We start from the raw sequence: 25429 nt of genomic DNA, 5'->3' as shown, positions 1-25429 counted from the left end.
ATTCCATTCCATTCCATTCCACTCCATTCCTTTCCATTCCATTCCATTCCACTTCATTCCTTTCCACTCCTTTCTTCTCGGGTTGATTCCATTCCATTTCCATTCCATTCCATTCCATTCCATTCCATTCCATTCCATTCCATTCCATTCCGTTCTACACAGGTACATTCCTTTCCATTCCATTCCATTCCATTGCATTGCATTCCATTCCATTCCATTCCATTGCATTGCATTCCATTCCATTCCATTCCATTCCATTCCATTCCATTCCATTCCATTCCATTCCATTCCATTCCTTTCCAATCCGTTCTACTAGGGTTGATTCCATTCCATTCCATCCATTCCATTCCATTCCATTCCATTTCATTCCATTCCATTCCATTCCATTTCATTCCATTCCATTCCATTCCATTCCATTTCATTCCATTCCATTCCATTCCATTCCATTCCATTCCTTTCCATTCCTTTCCTTTCCGTTCTACTCGTGTTGAATACATTCCATTCCATTACATTCCATTCCATTCCAATCCATACCATTCCAGTCCGTTCCATTCCATTCTGTTCCGTTCTAATTGGGTTGGTTCCATTCCTTTCCTTTCAATTCCATTCCATTCCATTCCAATCCATCCCATTCCATTCCTCTCCTTTACATTCCATGCCATTCCATTCCATTCCATTCCATTCCATTCCATTTCTTTCCACTCTGTTCCTCTCAGGTGGATTCCATTCCATTCCATTATATTCCATTCCATTTCATTCCATTCCATTCCATTCCTTTCCACTCTGTTCCTCTCGGGTGTATTCCATTCCATTCCATTATATTCCATTCCATTCCATTCCATTCCATTCCATTCCATTCCATTCCATTCCATTCCATTCCATTCCATTCCATTCCATTCCATTGCATTCCATTCCATTAAATTCCATTCTATTCCATTCCATTCTTCTTGTGTCGATTCCATTCAATTCCATTCCATTCCATTCCATTCCATTCCATTCCATTCCATTCCATTCTATTCCATTCTATTCTACTCGGGATGATTACTTTACATTCCTTTCCATTCCTTTCCATTCCATTCCATTCCATTCCATTCCATTAAATTCCATTCCATTCCATTCCATTCCATTCTATTCCATTCTATTCTACTCGGGATGATTACTTTACATTCCTTTCCACTCCTTTCCATTCCATTGCATTCCATTCCATTCCATTCCATTCCATTCCATTCCATTCCATTCCATTCCATTCCATTCCATTGCACTCCATTCCATTCCATTTCATACCATTCAATTCCCTTCCATTCAATTCCGTTCCATTCTAATCGGGTTGATTCCATTCCATACCACTCCATTCTATTCCATTCCATTCCATTCCATCCCATTCCATTCCATTCCTTTCCTTTGCATTCCATGGCATTCCATTCCATTCCATTGCATCCCATTCCATTCCATTCCATTCCATTCCTTTCCACTCTGATCGTCTCGGGTGGATTCCGTTCCATTCCATTATATTCCTTTCCATTCCATTCCGTTGCATTCCATTCCATTCCATTCCATTCCATTCCATTCCATTCCATTCCATTCAGTTTCTCTCCACTCTGGCTCATTCCGTTCCATTCCATTCCATTCCATTCCATTCCATTCCATTCCATTCCATTCCATTCCATTCTACTCAGGTGGATTCAATTCCATTCTATTCCGTTCCATTCAGTTCCATTCGGTTCCGTTCTACTCGGGTTGATTCCATTCCATTCCATTCCATTCCATTCCATTCCATTCCATTCCATTCCATTCCATTCCATTCCATTCCATTCCAATTCTCTCCACTCTGGTTGATAACATTCCATTCCATTCCATTCCATTCCTTTCCATTCCATTCCATTCCATTCCACTAAATTCCATTCCATTCCACGCCATTCTTCTCGGGTTGATTCCATTCCATTCCATTCTGTTCCGTTGCATTCCTTTTCATTCTGTTCCGTTCCGTTCCGTTCAATTCCATTCCATTCCATTCCATTCTTCTGTGGTTGATTTCATTCCATTCCATTCCCTTCCACTCCATTCCAGTCTATTCCGTTCTACTCGGGTTGATTCCATTTCATTCCATTCCATTCCATTCCATTCCATTCCATTCCACTCCACTCCATTCCATTCCGTTCAGTTCTGTTCCATCCCATTCCATTCTACGCAGGTTGATTCCAATCCATTCCATTCCATTCCATTCCATTCCATTCCATTCCATTCCATTCCATTGCATTCCATTCCATTCCATTCCATTCCGTTCTACTCAGGTTGATTCCATTCCATTCCATTCCATTCCATTCCATTCCATTCCATTCCATTCCATTCCATTCCATTCCGTTCTACACAGGTACATTCCTTTCCATTCCATTCCATTCCATTGCATTGCATTCCATTCCATTCCATTCCATTGCATTGCATTCCATTCCATTCCATTCCATTCCATTCCATTCCATTCCATTCCATTCCATTCCATTCCATTCCATTCCATTCCATTCCATTCCATTCCATTCCTTTCCAATCCGTTCTACTAGGGTTGATTCCATTCCATTCCATCCATTCCATTCCATTCCATTCCATTCCATTCCATTCCATTCCATTCCATTTCATTCCATTCCATTCCATTCCATTCCATTTCATTCCATTCCATTCCATTCCATTCCATTCCTTTCCATTCCTTTCCTTTCCGTTCTACTCGTGTTGAATACATTCCATTCCATTCCATTCCATTCCAATCCATACCATTCCAGTCCGTTCCATTCCATTCTGTTCCGTTCTAATTGGGTTGGTTCCATTCCTTTCCTTTCAATTCCATTCCATTCCATTCCAATCCATCCCATTCCGTTCCTCTCCTTTACATTCCATGCCATTCCATTCCATTCCATTCCATTCCATTCCATTCCATTTCTTTCCACTCTGTTCCTCTCAGGTGGATTCCATTCCATTCCATTATATTCCATTCCATTTCATTCCATTCCATTCCATTCCTTTCCACTCTGTTCCTCTCGGGTGTATTCCATTCCATTCCATTATATTCCATTCCATTCCATTCCATTCCATTCCATTCCATTCCATTCCATTCCATTCCATTCCATTCCATTCCATTCCATTGCATTCCATTCCATTAAATTCCATTCTATTCCATTCCATTCTTCTTGTGTCGATTCCATTCCATTCCATTCCATTCCATTCCATTCCATTCCATTCCATTCCATTCCATTCCATTCTATTCCATTCTATTCTACTCGGGATGATTACTTTACATTCCTATCCATTCCTTTCCATTCCATTCCATTCCATTCCATTCCATTAAATTCCATTCCATTCCATTCCATTCCATTCTATTCCATTCTATTCTACTCGGGATGATTACTTTACATTCCTTTCCACTCCTTTCCATTCCATTCCATTCCATTCCATTCCATTCCATTCCATTCCATTCCATTCCATTCCATTCCATTGCACTCCATTCCATTCCATTTCATACTATTCAATTCCCTTCCATTCAATTCCGTTCCATTCTAATCGTGTTGATTCCATTCCATACCACTCCATTCCATTCCATTCCATTCCATTCCATCCCATTCCATTCCATTCCTTTCCTTTGCATTCCATGGCATTCCATTCCATTCCATTGCATCCCATTCCATTAAATTCCATTCCATTCCTTTCCACTCTGATCGTCTCGGGTGGATTCCGTTCCATTCCATTATATTCCTTTCCATTCCATTCCGTTGCATTCCATTCCATTCCATTCCATTCCATTCCATTCCATTCCATTCCATTCAGTTTCTCTCCACTCTGGCTCATTCCGTTCCATTCCATTCCATTCCATTCCATTCCATTCCATTCCATTCCATTCCATTCCATTCCATTCTACTCAGGTGGATTCAATTCCATTCTATTCCGTTCCATTCAGTTCCATTCGGTTCCGTTCTACTCGGGTTGATTCCATTCCATTCCATTCCATTCCATTCCATTCCATTCCATTCCATTCCATTCCATTCCATTCCATTCCAATTCTCTCCACTCTGGTTGATAACATTCCATTCCATTCCATTCCATTCCTTTCCATTCCATTCCATTCCATTCCACTAAATTCCATTCCATTCCACGCCATTCTTCTCGGGTTGATTCCATTCCATTCCATTCTGTTCCGTTGCATTCCTTTTCATTCTGTTCCGTTCCGTTCCGTTCAATTCCATTCCATTCCATTCCATTCTTCTGTGGTTGATTTCATTCCATTCCATTCCCTTCCACTCCATTCCAGTCTATTCCGTTCTACTCGGGTTGATTCCATTTCATTCCATTCCATTCCATTCCATTCCATTCCATTCCACTCCACTCCATTCCATTCCGTTCAGTTCTGTTCCATCCCATTCCATTCTACGCAGGTTGATTCCAATCCATTCCATTCCATTCCATTCCATTCCATTCCATTCCATTCCATTCCATTGCATTCCATTCCATTCCATTCCATTCCATTCCGTTCTACTCAGGTTGATTCCATTCCATTCCATTCCATTCCACTCCATTGGATTCCATTCCATTCCTTTCCGTTCTACTTGGGTTGATTCCATTCCATTCAATTCCATTCCATTCCATTCCATTCCATTCCATTCCATTCCATTACATTCCATTCCATTACATTACATTCTATTCCATTCCATTCCACTCCACTCCATTCCATTCCATTCCATTCCATTCCATTCCATTCCATTCCATTCCATTCCATTCCATTCCATTCCATTCCTTTCCTTTCCTTTCCATTGCATTCCAGTCCGTTTCATTCAATTCCATTGAATTCCATTCCATTCTATTCCATTCTATTCCATGCCATTCTACTCGGGTTGATTCCATTCCATTCCATTCCATTCCATTCCATTCCATTCCATTCCATTCCATTCCATTCCATTCCATTCCATTCTATTGCATTCCACTCCATTCCATTACATTCTATTCCATTCCATTCTACTTGTGTTGATTCCATTCCATTCCATTCCATTCCATTCCATTCCATTCCATTCCATTCCATTGAAATCCATTCCATTCCATTCCATTCCATTCCATTCCATTCCATTCCATTCCATTCCATTCCATTCCATTCCATCCCTTTCCATTCCATTCCATTCCATTGCATTCCGTGCCATTCTATTCCATTCCATTCCATTCCATTCCATCCCATTCCATTCCATTTCTTTCCATTCCATTTCATTCCTTTCTATTCCATTTCATTCCATTCCATTGCATTCCATTTCATTCCGTTCTTCTCGGGTTGATTCCATTCCATTCCATTCCATTCCATTCATTCCATTCCATTAAATTCCATTCCATTCCAATCCTTTCCTTTCCGTTCTACTCGGGTTGATTCCATTCCATTCCGTTCCTTTCCATTCCATTCCATTGCATTCCATTCCATTGCATTCCATTCCATGGAATTCCATTCCATTCCATTCCATTCCATTCCATCCCATTGCATTCCATTCCATTGCATTCCGTGCCATTCTATTCAATTCCATTCCATTCCATTCCATTCCATTCCATTCCATTCCATTCCATTCTATTCCATTCCATTCCATTCCATTGCATTCCATTTCATTCCGTTCTTCTCGGGTTGATTCCATTCCATTCGATTCCATTCCATTCCATTCCATTCCATTCCACTCTGGTTTATTCCATTCCATTCCGTTCCATTCAATTCCGCTGCATTCCATCCCATTCCATTAAATTCCATTCCACTCCATTCCTTTCCTTTCCTTTCCATTGCATTCCATTCCGTTACATTCAATTCTATTGAATTAAATTCCATTCTATTCCATTCTATTCCATTCCGTTTTACTCGGGTTGATTCCATTCCATTAAATTGCATTCCATTCCATTCCATTCCATTCCATTCCAGTCCATTCCTTTCCTTTCCGTTGCATTCCATTCCATTACATTCCATTCCATTGAATTCTATTCCATTCTATTCCATTCTATTCCATTCCGTTAAATTCGGGTTGTTTCCGTTCCATTCCATTGCATTCCATTCCATTCCATTCCATTCCGTTCCATTCCATTCCATTCCATTCCTTTCCATTCTATTCCATTCCATTCCGCTCTACTCGGGTAGATTCCATTCCATTCCATTCCATTCCATTCCATTCCATTCCATTCCATTCCATTCCATTCTACTCGGGTTGATTGAATTCCATTCTATTCCGTTCCATTCCGTTCCATTCGGTTCTGTTCTACTCGGGTTGATTCAATTCCTTTCCATTCTATTAGATTCCATTCCATTCCATTCCATTCCATTCCGTTCCGTTCCGTTCCGTTCCATTCCATTCCATTCCATTCCTTTCCATTCCTTTCCATTCCATTCCATTCCATTCCATTCAATTCCATTCCATTCCATTCCACTCCATTCCTATCCTTTCCATTCAATTCCATTCCAATCCCTTCTACTCGTGTTGGTTCAATTCCATTCAATTCCAATCCATTGTGTTCCATTCCCTTCTGTTCCGTTCCGTTCTTCTCTGCTTGATTCAGTTCCATTCTGTTCCGTTCCCTTCCGTTCCCTTCCGTTCCTTTCCGTTCCGTTCCATTCTACTCGGGTTGATTCAATTCCATTCTATTCCATTCCATTCCATTCCATTCCATTCCATTCCATTCCATTCCATTCCATTCCATTGCTTTCTTCTCGGGTTGATTCCATTCCATTCCATTCCATTCCATTCTACTCGGGTAGATTCCATTCCATTCCATTCCATTCCATTGCATTGAATTCCATACCATTCCATTCCATGCCATTCCATTCCATTCCATTCCATTGCATTCCATTCCATTCCATTCCATTCCATTCCTTTCTACTCGGGTTGATTCCATTGCATTCCATTCCATTCCATTCCATTCCATTGCATTCCATTCCATTCCATTCCATTCCATTCCATTGCATTCCATTCCATTCCTTTCCGTTCAACTCGTGTTGAATACATTCCATTCCATTCCATTTCATTCCATTGCATTCAATTCCATACCAGTGCATTCCATTCCATTCCATTCCATTCCATTCCATTCCATTCCACTCCATTCCTTTCCATTCCATTCCATTCCACTTCATTCCTTTCCACTCCTTTCTTCTCGGGTTGATTCCATTCCATTTCCATTCCATTCCATTCCATTCCATTCCATTCCATTCCGTTCTACACAGGTACATTCCTTTCCATTCCATTCCATTCCATTGCATTGCATTCCATTCCATTCCATTCCATTGCATTGCATTCCATTCCATTCCATTCCATTCCATTCCATTCCATTCCATTCCATTCCATTCCATTCCATTCCATTCCTTTCCAATCCGTTCTACTAGGGTTGATTCCATTCCATTCCATCCATTCCATTCCATTCCATTCCATTTCATTCCATTCCATTCCATTCCATTCCATTTCATTCCATTCCATTCCATTTCATTCCATTCCATTCCATTCCATTCCTTTCCATTCCTTTCCTTTCCGTTCTACTCGTGTTGAATACATTCCATTCCATTCCATTCCATTCCAATCCATACCATTCCAGTCCGTTCCATTCCATTCTGTTCCGTTCTAATTGGGTTGGTTCCATTCCTTTCCTTTCAATTCCATTCCATTCCATTCCAAACCATCCCATTCCATTCCTCTCCTTTACATTCCATGACATTCCATTCCATTCCATTCCATTCCATTCCATTTCTTTCCACTCTGTTCCTCTCAGGTGGATTCCATTCCATTCCATTATATTCCATTCCATTTCATTCCATTCCATTCCATTCCTTTCCACTCTGTTCCTCTCGGGTGTATTCCATTCCATTCCATTATATTCCATTCCATTCCATTCCATTCCATTCCATTCCATTCCATTCCATTCCATTCCATTCCATTCCTATCCGTTCTACTAGGGTTGATTCCATTCCATTCCATCCATTCCATTCCATTCCATTCCATTTCATTCCATTCCATTCCATTCCATTTCATTCCATTCCATTCCATTCCATTCCTTTCCATTCGTTTCCTTTCCGTTCTACTCGTGTTGAATCCATTCCATTCCATTCCATTCCATTCCATTCCAATCCATACCATTCCATTCCGTTCCATTCCATTCCATTCCATTCCATTCCATTCCATTCCATTCCATTCCATTCCTATCCGTTCTACTAGGGTTGATTCCATTCCATTCCATCCATTCCATTCCATTCCATTCCATTCCATTCCATTCCATTCCATTCCATTCCATTTCATTCCATTCCATTCCATTCCATTCCTTTCCATTCGTTTCCTTTCCGTTCTACTCGTGTTGAATCCATTCCATTCCATTCCATTCCATTCCAATCCATACCATTCCATTCCTTTCCATTCCATGCTGTTCCGTTCTAATTGGGTTGGTTCCATTCCTTTCCTTTCAATTCCATTCCATTCCATTCCAATCCATCCCATTCCATTCCTCTCCTTTGCATTCCATGCCATTCCATTCCATTCCATTCCATTCCATTCCATTTCTTTCCACTCTCTTCCTCTCAGGTGGATTCCATTCCATTCCATTATATTCCATTCCATTCCATTCCATCCATTCCATTCCATTCCATTCCATTATATTCCATTCCATTCCATTCCATTCCATTCCATTCCATTCCATTCCATTGCATTCCATTCCATTAAATTCCATTCTATTCCATTCCATTCTTCTTGTGTTGATTCCATTCCATTCCATTCCATTCCATTCCATTCCATTCCATTCTATTCCATTCTATTCTACTCGGGATGATTACTTTACATTCCTTTCCATTCCTTTCCATTCCATTCCATTCCATTCCATTCCATCCCATTCCATTCCATTCCATTCCATTCTATTCCATTCTATTCTACTCGGGATGATTACTTTACATTCCTTTCCACTCCTTTCCATTCCATTCCATTCCATTCCATTCCATTCCATTCCATTCCATTCCATTCCATTCCATTCCATTCCATTGCACTCCATTCCATTCCATTTCATACCATTCAATTCCCTTCCATTCAATTCCGTTCCATTCTAATCGGGTTGATTCCATTCCATACCACTCCATTCCATTCCATTCCATTCCATTCCATTCCATCCCATTCCATTCCATTCCTTTCCTTTGCTTTCCATGGCATTCCATTCCATTCCATTGCATCCCATTCCATTCCATTCCATTCCATTCCTTTCCACTCTGATCGTCTCGGGTGGATTCCATTCCATTCCATTATATTCCTTTCCATTCCATTCCGTTGCATTCCATTCCATTCCATTCCATTCCATTCCATTCCATTCCATTCCATTCCATTCCATTCCATTCCATTCAGTTTCTCTCCACTCTGGTTGATTCCGTTCCATTCCATTCCATTCCATTCCATTCCATTCCATTCCATTCCATTCCATTCCATTCCATTCTACTCAGGTGGATTCAATTCCATTCTATTCCGTTCCATTCAGTTCCATTCGGTTCCGTTCTACTCGGGTTGATTCCATTCCATTCCATTCCATTCCATTCCATTCCATTCCATTCCATTCCATTCCATTCCATTCCATTCCAATTCTCTCCACTCTGGTTGATAACATTCCATTCCATTCCATTCCATTCCTTTCCATTCCATTCCATTCCATTCCACTAAATTCCATTCCATTCCACGCCATTCTTCTCGGGTTGATTCCATTCCATTCCATTCTGTTCCGTTGCATTCCTTTTCATTCTGTTCCGTTCCGTTCCGTTCAATTCCATTCCATTCCATTCCATTCTTTTGTGGTTGATTTCATTCCATTCCATTCCCTTCCACTCCATTCCAGTCTATTCCGTTCTACTCGGGTTGATTCCATTTCATTCCATTCCATTCCATTCCATTCCATTCCATTCCACTCCACTCCATTCCATTCCGTTCAGTTCTGTTCCATCCCATTCCATTCTACGCAGGTTGATTCCAATCCATTCCATTCCATTCCATTCCATTCCATTCCATTGCATTCCATTCCATTCCATTCCATTCCATTCCGTTCTACTCAGGTTGATTCCATTCCATTCCATTCCATTCCACTCCATTGGATTCCATTCCATTCCTTTCCGTTCTACTTGGGTTGATTCCATTCCATTCAATTCCATTCCATTCCATTCCATTCCATTCCATTCCATTACATTACATTACATTACATTACATTACATTCTATTCCATTCCATTCCACTCCACTCCATTCCATTCCATTCCATTCCATTCCATTCCATTCCATTCCATTCCATTCCATTCCATTCCATTCCATTCCTTTCCTTTCCTTTCCATTGCATTCCAGTCCGTTTCATTCAATTCCATTGAATTCCATTCCATTCTATTCCATTCTATTCCATGCCATTCTACTCGGGTTGATTCCATTCCATTCCATTCCATTCCATTCCATTCCATTCCATTCCATTCCATTCCATTCCATTCCATTCCATTCCATTCTATTCCATTTCGTTCTACTCAGGTTGATTCCATTCCATTTCATTCCATTCCATTCCATTCCATTCCATTCCATTCCATTCTATCCGGGTTGATTCCATTGCATTCCATTGCATTGCATTCAATTCCATTCTATTCCACTCGGTTTGATTCCATTCCATTCCATTCCATTCCATTCCATTCCATTCCATTCCATTCCATTCCGTTTCATTCCTTTAATTCCATTCCATTACGTACTAATCATTTTGAATCCATTCCATTCCCTTCCATTCCACTCGGGTTGATTCCATTACATGCTACTCCATACCATTCCATTCCATTCCATTACATTCCATTCCATTCCATTGCATTGCCTTCCATTCCATTCCGTTCCTTTCCATTCCATTTCATTCCATTGCATTCCATTCCATTCCATTCCATTCTATTCCATTCCGTTCTACTCGGGTTGATTCCATTCCATTCCATTCCATTCCATTGCTTTCTTCTCGGGTTGATTCCATTCCATTCCATTCCATTCCATTCTACTCGGGTAGATTCCATTCCATTCCATTCCATTCCATTGCATTGAATTCCAAACCATTCCATTCCATGCCATTCCATTCCATTCCATTCCATTGCATTCCATTCCATTCCATTCCATTCCATTCCTTTCTACTCGGGTTGATTCCATTGCATTCCATTCCATTCCATTCCATTCCATTGCATTCCATTCCATTCCATTCCATTCCATTCCATTGCATTCCATTCCATTCCTTTCCGTTCAACTCGTGTTGAATACATTCCATTCCATTCCATTTCATTCCATTGCATTCAATTCCATACCAGTGCATTCCATTCCATTCCATTCCATTCCATTCCATTCCATTCCATTCCATTCCATTCCACTCCATTCCTTTCCATTCCATTCCATTCCACTTCATTCCTTTCCACTCCTTTCTTCTCGGGTTGATTCCATTCCATTTCCATTCCATTCCATTCCATTCCATTCCATTCCGTTCTACACAGGTACATTCCTTTCCATTCCATTCCATTCCATTGCATTGCATTCCATTCCATTCCATTCCATTGCATTGCATTGCATTCCATTCCATTCCATTCCATTCCATTCCATTCCATTCCATTCCATTCCATTCCATTCCATTCCTTTCCAATCTGTTCTACTAGGGTTGATTCCATTCCATTCCATCCATTCCATTCCATTCCATTCCATTTCATTCCATTCCATTCCATTCCATTCCATTTCATTCCATTCCATTCCATTTCATTCCATTCCATTCCATTCCATTCCTTTCCATTCCTTTCCTTTCCGTTCTACTCGTGTTGAATACATTCCATTCCATTCCATTCCATTCCAATCCATACCATTCCAGTCCGTTCCATTCCATTCTGTTCCGTTCTAATTGGGTTGGTTCCATTCCTTTCCTTTCAATTCCATTCCATTCCATTCCAAACCATCCCATTCCATTCCTCTCCTTTACATTCCATGCCATTCCATTCCATTCCATTCCATTCCATTCCATTTCTTTCCACTCTGTTCCTCTCAGGTGGATTCCATTCCATTCCATTATATTCCATTCCATTTCATTCCATTCCATTCCATTCCTTTCCACTCTGTTCCTCTCGGGTGTATTCCATTCCATTCCATTATATTCCATTCCATTCCATTCCATTCCATTCCATTCCATTCCATTCCTATCCGTTCTACTAGGGTTGATTCCATTCCATTCCATCCATTCCATTCCATTCCATTCCATTTCATTCCATTCCATTCCATTCCATTTCATTCCATTCCATTCCATTCCATTCCATTCCATTCCATTTCATTCCATTCCATTCCATTCCATTCCTTTCCATTCGTTTCCTTTCCGTTCTACTCGTGTTGAATCCATTCCATTCCATTCCATTCCATTCCATTCCAATCCATACCATTCCATTCCGTTCCATTCCATTCCATTCCATTCCATTCCATTCCATTCCATTCCATTCCATTCCTATCCGTTCTACTAGGGTTGATTCCATTCCATTCCATCCATTCCATTCCATTCCATTCCATTCCATTCCATTCCATTCCATTTCATTCCATTCCATTCCATTCCATTCCTTTCCATTCGTTTCCTTTCCGTTCTACTCGTGTTGAATCCATTCCATTCCATTCCATTCCATTCCAATCCATACCATTCCATTCCTTTCCATTCCATGCTGTTCCGTTCTAATTGGGTTGGTTCCATTCCTTTCCTTTCAATTCCATTCCATTCCATTCCAATCCATCCCATTCCATTCCTCTCCTTTGCATTCCATGCCATTCCATTCCATTCCATTCCATTCCATTCCATTTCTTTCCACTCTGTTCCTCTCAGGTGGATTCCATTCCATTCCATTATATTCCATTCCATTCCATTCCATCCATTCCATTCCATTCCATTCCATTATATTCCATTCCATTCCATTCCATTCCATTCCATTCCATTCCATTCCATTCCATTGCATTCCATTCCATTAAATTCCATTCTATTCCATTCCATTCTTCTTGTGTTGATTCCATTCCATTCCATTCCATTCCATTCCATTCCATTCCATTCCATTCTATTCCATTCTATTCTACTCGGGATGATTACTTTACATTCCTTTCCATTCCTTTCCATTCCATTCCATTCCATTCCATTAAATTCCATTCCATTCCATTCCATTCCATTCTATTCCATTCTATTCTACTCGGGATGATTACTTTACATTCCTTTCCACTCCTTTCCATTCCATTCCATTCCATTCCATTCCATTCCATTCCATTCCATTCCATTCCATTCCATTCCATTCCATTGCACTCCATTCCATTCCATTTCATACCATTCAATTCCCTTCCATTCAATTCCATTCCATTCTAATCGGGTTGATTCCATTCCATACCACTCCATTCCATTCCATTCCATTCCATTCCATTCCATCCCTTTCCATTCCATTCCTTTCCTTTGCATTCCATGGCATTCCATTCCATTCCATTGCATCCCATTCCATTCCATTCCATTCCATTCCTTTCCACTCTGATCGTCTCGGGTGGATTCCATTCCATTCCATTATATTCCTTTCCATTCCATTCCGTTGCATTCCATTCCATTCCATTCCATTCCATTCCATTCCATTCCATTCCATTCCATTCCATTCCATTCCATTCCATTCCATTCAGTTTCTCTCCACTCTGGTTGATTCCGTTCCATTCCATTCCATTCCATTCCATTCCATTCCATTCCATTCCATTCCATTCCATTCTACTCAGGTGGATTCAATTCCATTCTATTCCGTTCCATTCAGTTCCATTCGGTTCCGTTCTACTCGGGTTGATTCCATTCCATTCCATTCCATTCCATTCCATTCCATTCCATTCCATTCCATTCCATTCCATTCCAATTCTCTCCACTCTGTTTGATAACATTCCATTCCATTCCATTCCATTCCTTTCCATTCCTTTCCTTTCCGTTCTACTCGTGTTGAATACATTCCATTCCATTCCATTCCATTCCAATCCATACCATTCCAGTCCGTTCCATTCCATTCTGTTCCGTTCTAATTGGGTTGGTTCCATTCCTTTCCTTTCAATTCCATTCCATTCCATTCCAAACCATCCCATTCCATTCCTCTCCTTTACATTCCATGACATTCCATTCCATTCCATTCCATTCCATTCCATTTCTTTCCACTCTGTTCCTCTCAGGTGGATTCCATTCCATTCCATTATATTCCATTCCATTTCATTCCATTCCATTCCATTCCTTTCCACTCTGTTCCTCTCGGGTGTATTCCATTCCATTCCATTATATTCCATTCCATTCCATTCCATTCCATTCCATTCCATTCCATTCCATTCCATTCCATTCCATTCCTATCCGTTCTACTAGGGTTGATTCCATTCCATTCCATCCATTCCATTCCATTCCATTCCATTTCATTCCATTCCATTCCATTCCATTTCATTCCATTCCATTCCATTCCATTCCTTTCCATTCGTTTCCTTTCCGTTCTACTCGTGTTGAATCCATTCCATTCCATTCCATTCCATTCCATTCCAATCCATACCATTCCATTCCGTTCCATTCCATTCCATTCCATTCCATTCCATTCCATTCCATTCCATTCCATTCCTATCCGTTCTACTAGGGTTGATTCCATTCCATTCCATCCATTCCATTCCATTCCATTCCATTCCATTCCATTCCATTCCATTCCATTCCATTTCATTCCATTCCATTCCATTCCATTCCTTTCCATTCGTTTCCTTTCCGTTCTACTCGTGTTGAATCCATTCCATTCCATTCCATTCCATTCCAATCCATACCATTCCATTCCTTTCCATTCCATGCTGTTCCGTTCTAATTGGGTTGGTTCCATTCCTTTCCTTTCAATTCCATTCCATTCCATTCCAATCCATCCCATTCCATTCCTCTCCTTTGCATTCCATGCCATTCCATTCCATTCCATTCCATTCCATTCCATTTCTTTCCACTCTCTTCCTCTCAGGTGGATTCCATTCCATTCCATTATATTCCATTCCATTCCATTCCATCCATTCCATTCCATTCCATTCCATTATATTCCATTCCATTCCATTCCATTCCATTCCATTCCATTCCATTCCATTGCATTCCATTCCATTAAATTCCATTCTATTCCATTCCATTCTTCTTGTGTTGATTCCATTCCATTCCATTCCATTCCATTCCATTCCATTCCATTCTATTCCATTCTATTCTACTCGGGATGATTACTTTACATTCCTTTCCATTCCTTTCCATTCCATTCCATTCCATTCCATTCCATCCCATTCCATTCCATTCCATTCCATTCTATTCCATTCTATTCTACTCGGGATGATTACTTTACATTCCTTTCCACTCCTTTCCATTCCATTCCATTCCATTCCATTCCATTCCATTCCATTCCATTCCATTCCATTCCATTCCATTCCATTGCACTCCATTCCATTCCATTTCATACCATTCAATTCCCTTCCATTCAATTCCGTTCCATTCTAATCGGGTTGATTCCATTCCATACCACTCCATTCCATTCCATTCCATTCCATTCCATTCCATCCCATTCCATTCCATTCCTTTCCTTTGCTTTCCATGGCATTCCATTCCATTCCATTGCATCCCATTCCATTCCATTCCATTCCATTCCTTTCCACTCTGATCGTCTCGGGTGGATTCCATTCCATTCCATTATATTCCTTTCCATTCCATTCCGTTGCATTCCATTCCATTCCATTCCATTCCATTCCATTCCATTCCATTCCATTCCATTCCATTCCATTCCATTCAGTTTCTCTCCACTCTGGTTGATTCCGTTCCATTCCATTCCATTCCATTCCATTCCATTCCATTCCATTCCATTCCATTCCATTCCATTCTACTCAGGTGGATTCAATTCCATTCTATTCCGTTCCATTCAGTTCCATTCGGTTCCGTTCTACTCGGGTTGATTCCATTCCATTCCATTCCATTCCATTCCATTCCATTCCATTCCATTCCATTCCATTCCATTCCATTCCAATTCTCTCCACTCTGGTTGATAACATTCCATTCCATTCCATTCCATTCCTTTCCATTCCATTCCATTCCATTCCACTAAATTCCATTCCATTCCACGCCATTCTTCTCGGGTTGATTCCATTCCATTCCATTCTGTTCCGTTGCATTCCTTTTCATTCTGTTCCGTTCCGTTCCGTTCAATTCCATTCCATTCCATTCCATTCTTTTGTGGTTGATTTCATTCCATTCCATTCCCTTCCACTCCATTCCAGTCTATTCCGTTCTACTCGGGTTGATTCCATTTCATTCCATTCCATTCCATTCCATTCCATTCCATTCCACTCCACTCCATTCCATTCCGTTCAGTTCTGTTCCATCCCATTCCATTCTACGCAGGTTGATTCCAATCCATTCCATTCCATTCCATTCCATTCCATTCCATTGCATTCCATTCCATTCCATTCCATTCCATTCCGTTCTACTCAGGTTGATTCCATTCCATTCCATTCCATTCCACTCCATTGGATTCCATTCCATTCCTTTCCGTTCTACTTGGGTTGATTCCATTCCATTCAATTCCATTCCATTCCATTCCATTCCATTCCATTCCATTACATTACATTACATTACATTACATTACATTCTATTCCATTCCATTCCACTCCACTCCATTCCATTCCATTCCATTCCATTCCATTCCATTCCATTCCATTCCATTCCATTCCATTCCATTCCATTCCTTTCCTTTCCTTTCCATTGCATTCCAGTCCGTTTCATTCAATTCCATTGAATTCCATTCCATTCTATTCCATTCTATTCCATGCCATTCTACTCGGGTTGATTCCATTCCATTCCATTCCATTCCATTCCATTCCATTCCATTCCATTCCATTCCATTCCATTCCATTCCATTCCATTCTATTCCATTTCGTTCTACTCAGGTTGATTCCATTCCATTTCATTCCATTCCATTCCATTCCATTCCATTCCATTCCATTCTATCCGGGTTGATTCCATTGCATTCCATTGCATTGCATTCAATTCCATTCTATTCCACTCGGTTTGATTCCATTCCATTCCATTCCATTCCATTCCATTCCATTCCATTCCATTCCATTCCGTTTCATTCCTTTAATTCCATTCCATTACGTACTAATCATTTTGAATCCATTCCATTCCCTTCCATTCCACTCGGGTTGATTCCATTACATGCTACTCCATACCATTCCATTCCATTCCATTACATTCCATTCCATTCCATTGCATTGCCTTCCATTCCATTCCGTTCCTTTCCATTCCATTTCATTCCATTGCATTCCATTCCATTCCATTCCATTCTATTCCATTCCGTTCTACTCGGGTTGATTCCATTCCATTCCATTCCATTCCATTGCTTTCTTCTCGGGTTGATTCCATTCCATTCCATTCCATTCCATTCTACTCGGGTAGATTCCATTCCATTCCATTCCATTCCATTGCATTGAATTCCAAACCATTCCATTCCATGCCATTCCATTCCATTCCATTCCATTGCATTCCATTCCATTCCATTCCATTCCATTCCTTTCTACTCGGGTTGATTCCATTGCATTCCATTCCATTCCATTCCATTCCATTGCATTCCATTCCATTCCATTCCATTCCATTCCATTGCATTCCATTCCATTCCTTTCCGTTCAACTCGTGTTGAATACATTCCATTCCATTCCATTTCATTCCATTGCATTCAATTCCATACCAGTGCATTCCATTCCATTCCATTCCATTCCATTCCATTCCATTCCATTCCATTCCATTCCACTCCATTCCTTTCCATTCCATTCCATTCCACTTCATTCCTTTCCACTCCTTTCTTCTCGGGTTGATTCCATTCCATTTCCATTCCATTCCATTCCATTCCATTCCATTCCGTTCTACACAGGTACATTCCTTTCCATTCCATTCCATTCCATTGCATTGCATTCCATTCCATTCCATTCCATTGCATTGCATTGCATTCCATTCCATTCCATTCCATTCCATTCCATTCCATTCCATTCCATTCCATTCCATTCCATTCCTTTCCAATCTGTTCTACTAGGGTTGATTCCATTCCATTCCATCCATTCCATTCCATTCCATTCCATTTCATTCCATTCCATTCCATTCCATTCCATTTCATTCCATTCCATTCCATTTCATTCCATTCCATTCCATTCCATTCCTTTCCATTCCTTTCCTTTCCGTTCTACTCGTGTTGAATACATTCCATTCCATTCCATTCCATTCCAATCCATACCATTCCAGTCCGTTCCATTCCATTCTGTTCCGTTCTAATTGGGTTGGTTCCATTCCTTTCCTTTCAATTCCATTCCATTCCATTCCAAACCATCCCATTCCATTCCTCTCCTTTACATTCCATGCCATTCCATTCCATTCCATTCCATTCCATTCCATTTCTTTCCACTCTGTTCCTCTCAGGTGGATTCCATTCCATTCCATTATATTCCATTCCATTTCATTCCATTCCATTCCATTCCTTTCCACTCTGTTCCTCTCGGGTGTATTCCATTCCATTCCATTATATTCCATTCCATTCCATTCCATTCCATTCCATTCCATTCCATTCCTATCCGTTCTACTAGGGTTGATTCCATTCCATTCCATCCATTCCATTCCATTCCATTCCATTTCATTCCATTCCATTCCATTCCATTTCATTCCATTCCATTCCATTCCATTCCATTCCATTCCATTTCATTCCATTCCATTCCATTCCATTCCTTTCCATTCGTTTCCTTTCCGTTCTACTCGTGTTGAATCCATTCCATTCCATTCCATTCCATTCCATTCCAATCCATACCATTCCATTCCGTTCCATTCCATTCCATTCCATTCCATTCCATTCCATTCCATTCCATTCCATTCCTATCCGTTCTACTAGGGTTGATTCCATTCCATTCCATCCATTCCATTCCATTCCATTCCATTCCATTCCATTCCATTCCATTTCATTCCATTCCATTCCATTCCATTCCTTTCCATTCGTTTCCTTTCCGTTCTACTCGTGTTGAATCCATTCCATTCCATTCCATTCCATTCCAATCCATACCATTCCATTCCTTTCCATTCCATGCTGTTCCGTTCTAATTGGGTTGGTTCCATTCCTTTCCTTTCAATTCCATTCCATTCCATTCCAATCCATCCCATTCCATTCCTCTCCTTTGCATTCCATGCCATTCCATTCCATTCCATTCCATTCCATTCCATTTCTTTCCACTCTGTTCCTCTCAGGTGGATTCCATTCCATTCCATTATATTCCATTCCATTCCATTCCATCCATTCCATTCCATTCCATTCCATTATATTCCATTCCATTCCATTCCATTCCATTCCATTCCATTCCATTCCATTCCATTGCATTCCATTCCATTAAATTCCATTCTATTCCATTCCATTCTTCTTGTGTTGATTCCATTCCATTCCATTCCATTCCATTCCATTCCATTCCATTCCATTCTATTCCATTCTATTCTACTCGGGATGATTACTTTACATTCCTTTCCATTCCTTTCCATTCCATTCCATTCCATTCCATTAAATTCCATTCCATTCCATTCCATTCCATTCTATTCCATTCTATTCTACTCGGGATGATTACTTTACATTCCTTTCCACTCCTTTCCATTCCATTCCATTCCATTCCATTCCATTCCATTCCATTCCATTCCATTCCATTCCATTCCATTCCATTGCACTCCATTCCATTCCATTTCATACCATTCAATTCCCTTCCATTCAATTCCATTCCATTCTAATCGGGTTGATTCCATTCCATACCACTCCATTCCATTCCATTCCATTCCATTCCATTCCATCCCTTTCCATTCCATTCCTTTCCTTTGCATTCCATGGCATTCCATTCCATTCCATTGCATCCCATTCCATTCCATTCCATTCCATTCCTTTCCACTCTGATCGTCTCGGGTGGATTCCATTCCATTCCATTATATTCCTTTCCATTCCATTCCGTTGCATTCCATTCCATTCCATTCCATTCCATTCCATTCCATTCCATTCCATTCCATTCCATTCCATTCCATTCCATTCCATTCAGTTTCTCTCCACTCTGGTTGATTCCGTTCCATTCCATTCCATTCCATTCCATTCCATTCCATTCCATTCCATTCCATTCCATTCTACTCAGGTGGATTCAATTCCATTCTATTCCGTTCCATTCAGTTCCATTCGGTTCCGTTCTACTCGGGTTGATTCCATTCCATTCCATTCCATTCCATTCCATTCCATTCCATTCCATTCCATTCCATTCCATTCCAATTCTCTCCACTCTGTTTGATAACATTCCATTCCATTCCATTCCATTCCTTTCCATTCCATTCCATTCCATTCCACTAAATTCCATTCCATTCCACGCCATTCTTCTCGGGTTGATTCCATTCCATTCCATTCTGTTCCGTTGCATTCCTTTTCATTCTGTTCCGTTCCGTTCCGTTCAATTCCATTCCATTCCATTCCATTCTTCTGTGGTTGATTTCATTCCATTCCATTCCCTTCCACTCCATTCCAGTCTATTCCGTTCTACTCGGGTTGATTCCATTTCATTCCATTCCATTCCATTCCATTCCATTCCATTCCATTCCACTCCACTCCATTCCATTCCGTTCAGTTCTGTTCCATCCCATTCCATTCTACGCAGGTTGATTCCAATCCATTCCATTCCATTCCATTCCATTCCATTCCATTGCATTCCATTCCATTCCATTCCATTCCATTGCATTCCATTCCATTCCATTCCATTCCATTCCGTTCTACTCAGGTTGATTCCATTCCATTCCATTCCATTCCACTCCATTGGATTCCATTCCATTCCTTTCCGTTCTACTTGGGTTGATTCCATTCCATTCAATTCCATTCCATTCCATTCCATTCCATTCCATTCCATTCCATTCCATTACATTACATTACATTACATTACATTACATTCTATTCCATTCCATTCCACTCCACTCCATTCCATTCCATTCCATTCCATTCCATTCCATTCCATTCCATTCCATTCCATTCCATTCCATTCCATTCCTTTCCTTTCCTTTCCATTGCATTCCAGTCCGTTTCATTCAATTCCATTGAATTCCATTCCATTCTATTCCATTCTATTCCATGCCATTCTACTCGGGTTGATTCCATTCCATTCCATTCCATTCCATTCCATTCCATTCCATTCCATTCCATTCCATTCCATTCCATTCTATTCCATTTCGTTCTACTCAGGTTGATTCCATTCCATTTCATTCCATTCCATTCCATTCCATTCCATTCCATTCCATTCCATTCTATCCGGGTTGATTCCATTGCATTCCATTGCATTGCATTCAATTCCATTCTATTCCACTCGGTTTGATTCCATTCCATTCCATTCCATTCCATTCCATTCCATTCCATTCCATTCCGTTTCATTCCTTTAATTCCATTCCATTACGTACTAATCATTTTGAATCCATTCCATTCCCTTCCATTCCACTCGGGTTGATTCCATTACATGCTACTCCATTCCATTCCATTCCATTCCATTCCATTCCATTCCATTCCATTGCATTGCCTTCCATTCCATTCCGTTCCTTTCCATTCCATTTCATTCCATTGCATTCCATTCCATTCCATTCCATTCCATTCTATTCCATTCCGTTCTACTCGGGTTGATTCCATTCCATTCCATTCCATTCCATTCCATTCCATTCCATTATATTCCACTCTGTTCTGTTCCATTACATTCCACCCTATTCCATCCCGTTCTACTCTTGTGGATTCCTTTCCATTCCATTCCATTCCATTCCATTCCATTCCTTTCCATTCCATTCCATTCCATTCCATTCCATTCCATTCCATTCCATTCCATTCCATTCCGTTCTACTCTGGTTGATTCCATTCCATTCCGTTCCGTTCCATTACATTCCCTTCCGTTCCATTCCGTTTCGTCCCGTTCCATTCCGTTGCATTCCATTCCATTCCATTCCATTCCTGTTGGGTTGATTCCATTCCATTTCATTCCATTCCATTCCATTCCATTCCGTTCCATTCCATTCCGTTCTACTCGGATTGATTCCATTCCATTCCATTCCATTCCATTGCATAACATTCCATTCCACTCGGGTTGATTCCAATCGATTCCATTCCATTCCCTTCCATTCCATTCCATTCTATTCCATTCCATTCCATTCCATTCCACTGCATTCCATTCCATTCCATTCTATTCCATATCATTCCGTTCCATTCCATTCCGTTTTAATCGTGTTGATTCCATTTCATTGCATTCCATTCCATTACATTACATTATAGTACATTACATTGCATTGCATTCCATTCCATTCCATTCCATTCCATTCCATTCCTTTCCATTCCATTCCATTGCATTCCATTCCATTCCATTCCAGTTCGTTCCGTTCCATTCCATTGCATTCCATTCCATTCCCTTCCATTCCATTCCATTCAATTCCATTCCAATCTATTCCATTCCATTCTAATTGGGTTGATTCAATTCCACTCTATTCCGTTCCGTTACGTTATGTTCCGTTCCGTTCCATTCCGTTCTATTCGTGTTGATTCAATTCCATTGTATTGCAATCCATTCCATTCCATTCCATTCCATTCCTTTCCACTCCATTCCTCTCGGGTGGATTCCATTCCATTCCATTGAATTCCATTCCATTCCATTCCATACCATTCCATTCCATTCCATTCAATTCCATTCCACTCGGGGTGATTCGTTTCCTTTCCATTCCATTCCATTCCCATTCATTCCATTCCATTCCATTCCATTCCATTCCATTTCATTCTATTCCATTGCATTCCGTTCCATTCCATTCCATTCCATTCCATTCCATTCCATTCCATTCCATTCCATTCTACTCGGTTTGATTCCATTCCATTGCATTCCATTCCATTCCAATCCAATCCACTCCGTTCTTCTCAGGTTGATTCCATTCCATTCCATTTAATTCCATTCCAAACCTTTCCGTTCCATTCCGTTGCGTTTCGAACCGTTCTGTTCCGTTCCGTTCTGTTCCGTTGCATTCCGTTCCAATCCATTCCATTCCTCTCGTGTTGATTCCATTCCTTTCCATTCCCTTTCATTCCTTTCCATTCTATTCCGTTCCACTCCTGTTGATTCCATTCCATTCCATTCCATTCTATTCCATTGCATTCCATTCCATTCCATTCCATTCCATTCCATTGCATTCAATTCCATTCCATTGAATTCCATTCGATTCCGTTCCATTCTATTACATTCCATTTTACTCGTGTTTATTCAGTTCCATTCCATTGCATTCCATTATTTTCCATTCCATTCCTTTCCATTCCATTACATTCTACTCGGGTTGATTCAATTCCATTCTATGACATTCCAATCCATTCCATTCCATTCCATTAAATTCCACTCCAATCTTTTCCGCTCCGTTCTTTACAGGTTGAATCCATTCCATTCCATTCCGTTCAGTTCCAAACCACTGCGTTCCATTCCGTTCCGTTCCATTCTGATCCGTTCCATTCTGCTCCATTCCATTCCGTTCCAATCCATTCCATTCCTCTCGGGTTATTTCCATTCCATTCCATTCCATTCCATTTCATTCCATTCCATTCCGTTCCACTCCGGTTGATTCCATTCCATTCCATTCAGTTGCATTCCATTCCATTCCGTTCTCCTCGGGTTGATTCATTTCCATTCCATTCCCTTCCATTCCAATCCATTCCATTCCATTCCATTCCATTGCATTCCATTCCATTCAATTCCATTCAATTCCACTCCGTTCCATTCTACTCGGGTTGATTCCATTGAATTCCATTCTATTCCATTCCATTCCATTCCATTCCATTCCATTCCACTCGGGTTGATTCTGTTACATGGCATTCCATTCCATTCCATTCCATTCCATTCCATTCCATTCCATTCCATTCCATTCCATTGCATTCCATTCCATTCCATTCCATTCCATTCCATTCCATTCCATTCCATTCCTTTCCGTTCTACTCATGTTGATTCCATTCCATTCCATTCCAGTCCATTCCATTCCTTTCTGTACTTCTCGGATTGATTCCATTCCATTCCATTGCATTCCTTTCCATTCCATTCTATTCCATTCCGTTCTACCCGGGTTGATTCCATTCCATTCCATTCCATTCCATTCCATTCCATTCCATTCCATTCCATTCCATTCCATTCATTTCCATTCAATTACATTCCATTCCTTTCCATTCCATTCCCTTCCTTTCTACTCGGGTTGATTCAATTCAATTCCATTCCTTTCCTTTCCATTCCTTTCCATTCTGTTTCGTTCCCTTCCGTTCAATCCCATTCCATTCCATTCCATTCCTCTCAGGTTGATTCCATTCCAATCCATTCCCTTCCACTCCATTCCAATCTATTCCGTTCTACTCGGGTTGATTCCATTCCATTCCATTCCATTCCATTCCATTCCATTCCATTCCATTCCATTCCACTCCATTCCATTCCATTCCGTTCCTCTCCATTCCATTCCATTCTATGCAGGTTGATTCCAATCCATTCCATTCCATTCCATTCCATTCCATTCCATTCCATCCCATTCCATTCCATCCCATCCCATTCCATTGCATTCCATTCCATTCCATTCCATTCCATTCCATTCCATTCCATTCCATTCCATTCCATTCCATTCCATTCCTTTCCATTCCATTCCTTTCTACTCGGGTTGATTCCATTCCATTCCATTCCGTTCCGTTCCATTCCTTTCCATTCTGTTTCGTTCCCTTCCGTTCAATTCCATTCCATTCCATTCCATTCCTCTCGGGTTGATTCCATTCCAATCCATTCCCTTCCACTCCATTCCATTCTATTCCGTTCTACTCGGGTTGATTCCATTCCGTTCCATTCCATTCCATTCCATTCCATTCCATTCCATTCCATTCCACTCCATTACATTCCGTTCCGTTCCTTTCCATTCCATTCCATTCTACGCAGGTTGATTCCAATCCATTCAATTCCATTCCATTCCATTCCATTCCATTCCATTCCATTCCATTCCATTCCATTCCATCCCATTCCATTCCATTCCATTGCCTTCCATGCCATTCCATTCCATTCCATTCCATTCCATTCCATTGCATTGCATTCCATTCCATTCCATTCCATTCCATTCCATTCCATTCCGTTCTACTCGAGTTGATTCCATTCCATTCCATTCCATTGCATTCCATTCCATTCCTTTCCGTTCTACTCGTGTTGAATACATTCCATTCCATTCCATTCCATTGCTTTGCATTCCGTTCCATTCCATTCCATTCTATTTCATTCCGTTCTACCTTGGTTGATTCCATTATATTCCATTGCATTCCATTCCATTACATTCCATTCTATCCCATTCCGTTCTACTCGGCTTGATTCCATTCCA

Source organism: Gorilla gorilla, chromosome 4, assembly GCF_029281585.2.
Source record: "Gorilla gorilla gorilla isolate KB3781 chromosome 4, NHGRI_mGorGor1-v2.1_pri, whole genome shotgun sequence".
NCBI classification, from domain to species: domain Eukaryota; kingdom Metazoa; phylum Chordata; class Mammalia; order Primates; family Hominidae; genus Gorilla; species Gorilla gorilla.
Note: the sequence above shows the minus strand (reverse complement) of the source record.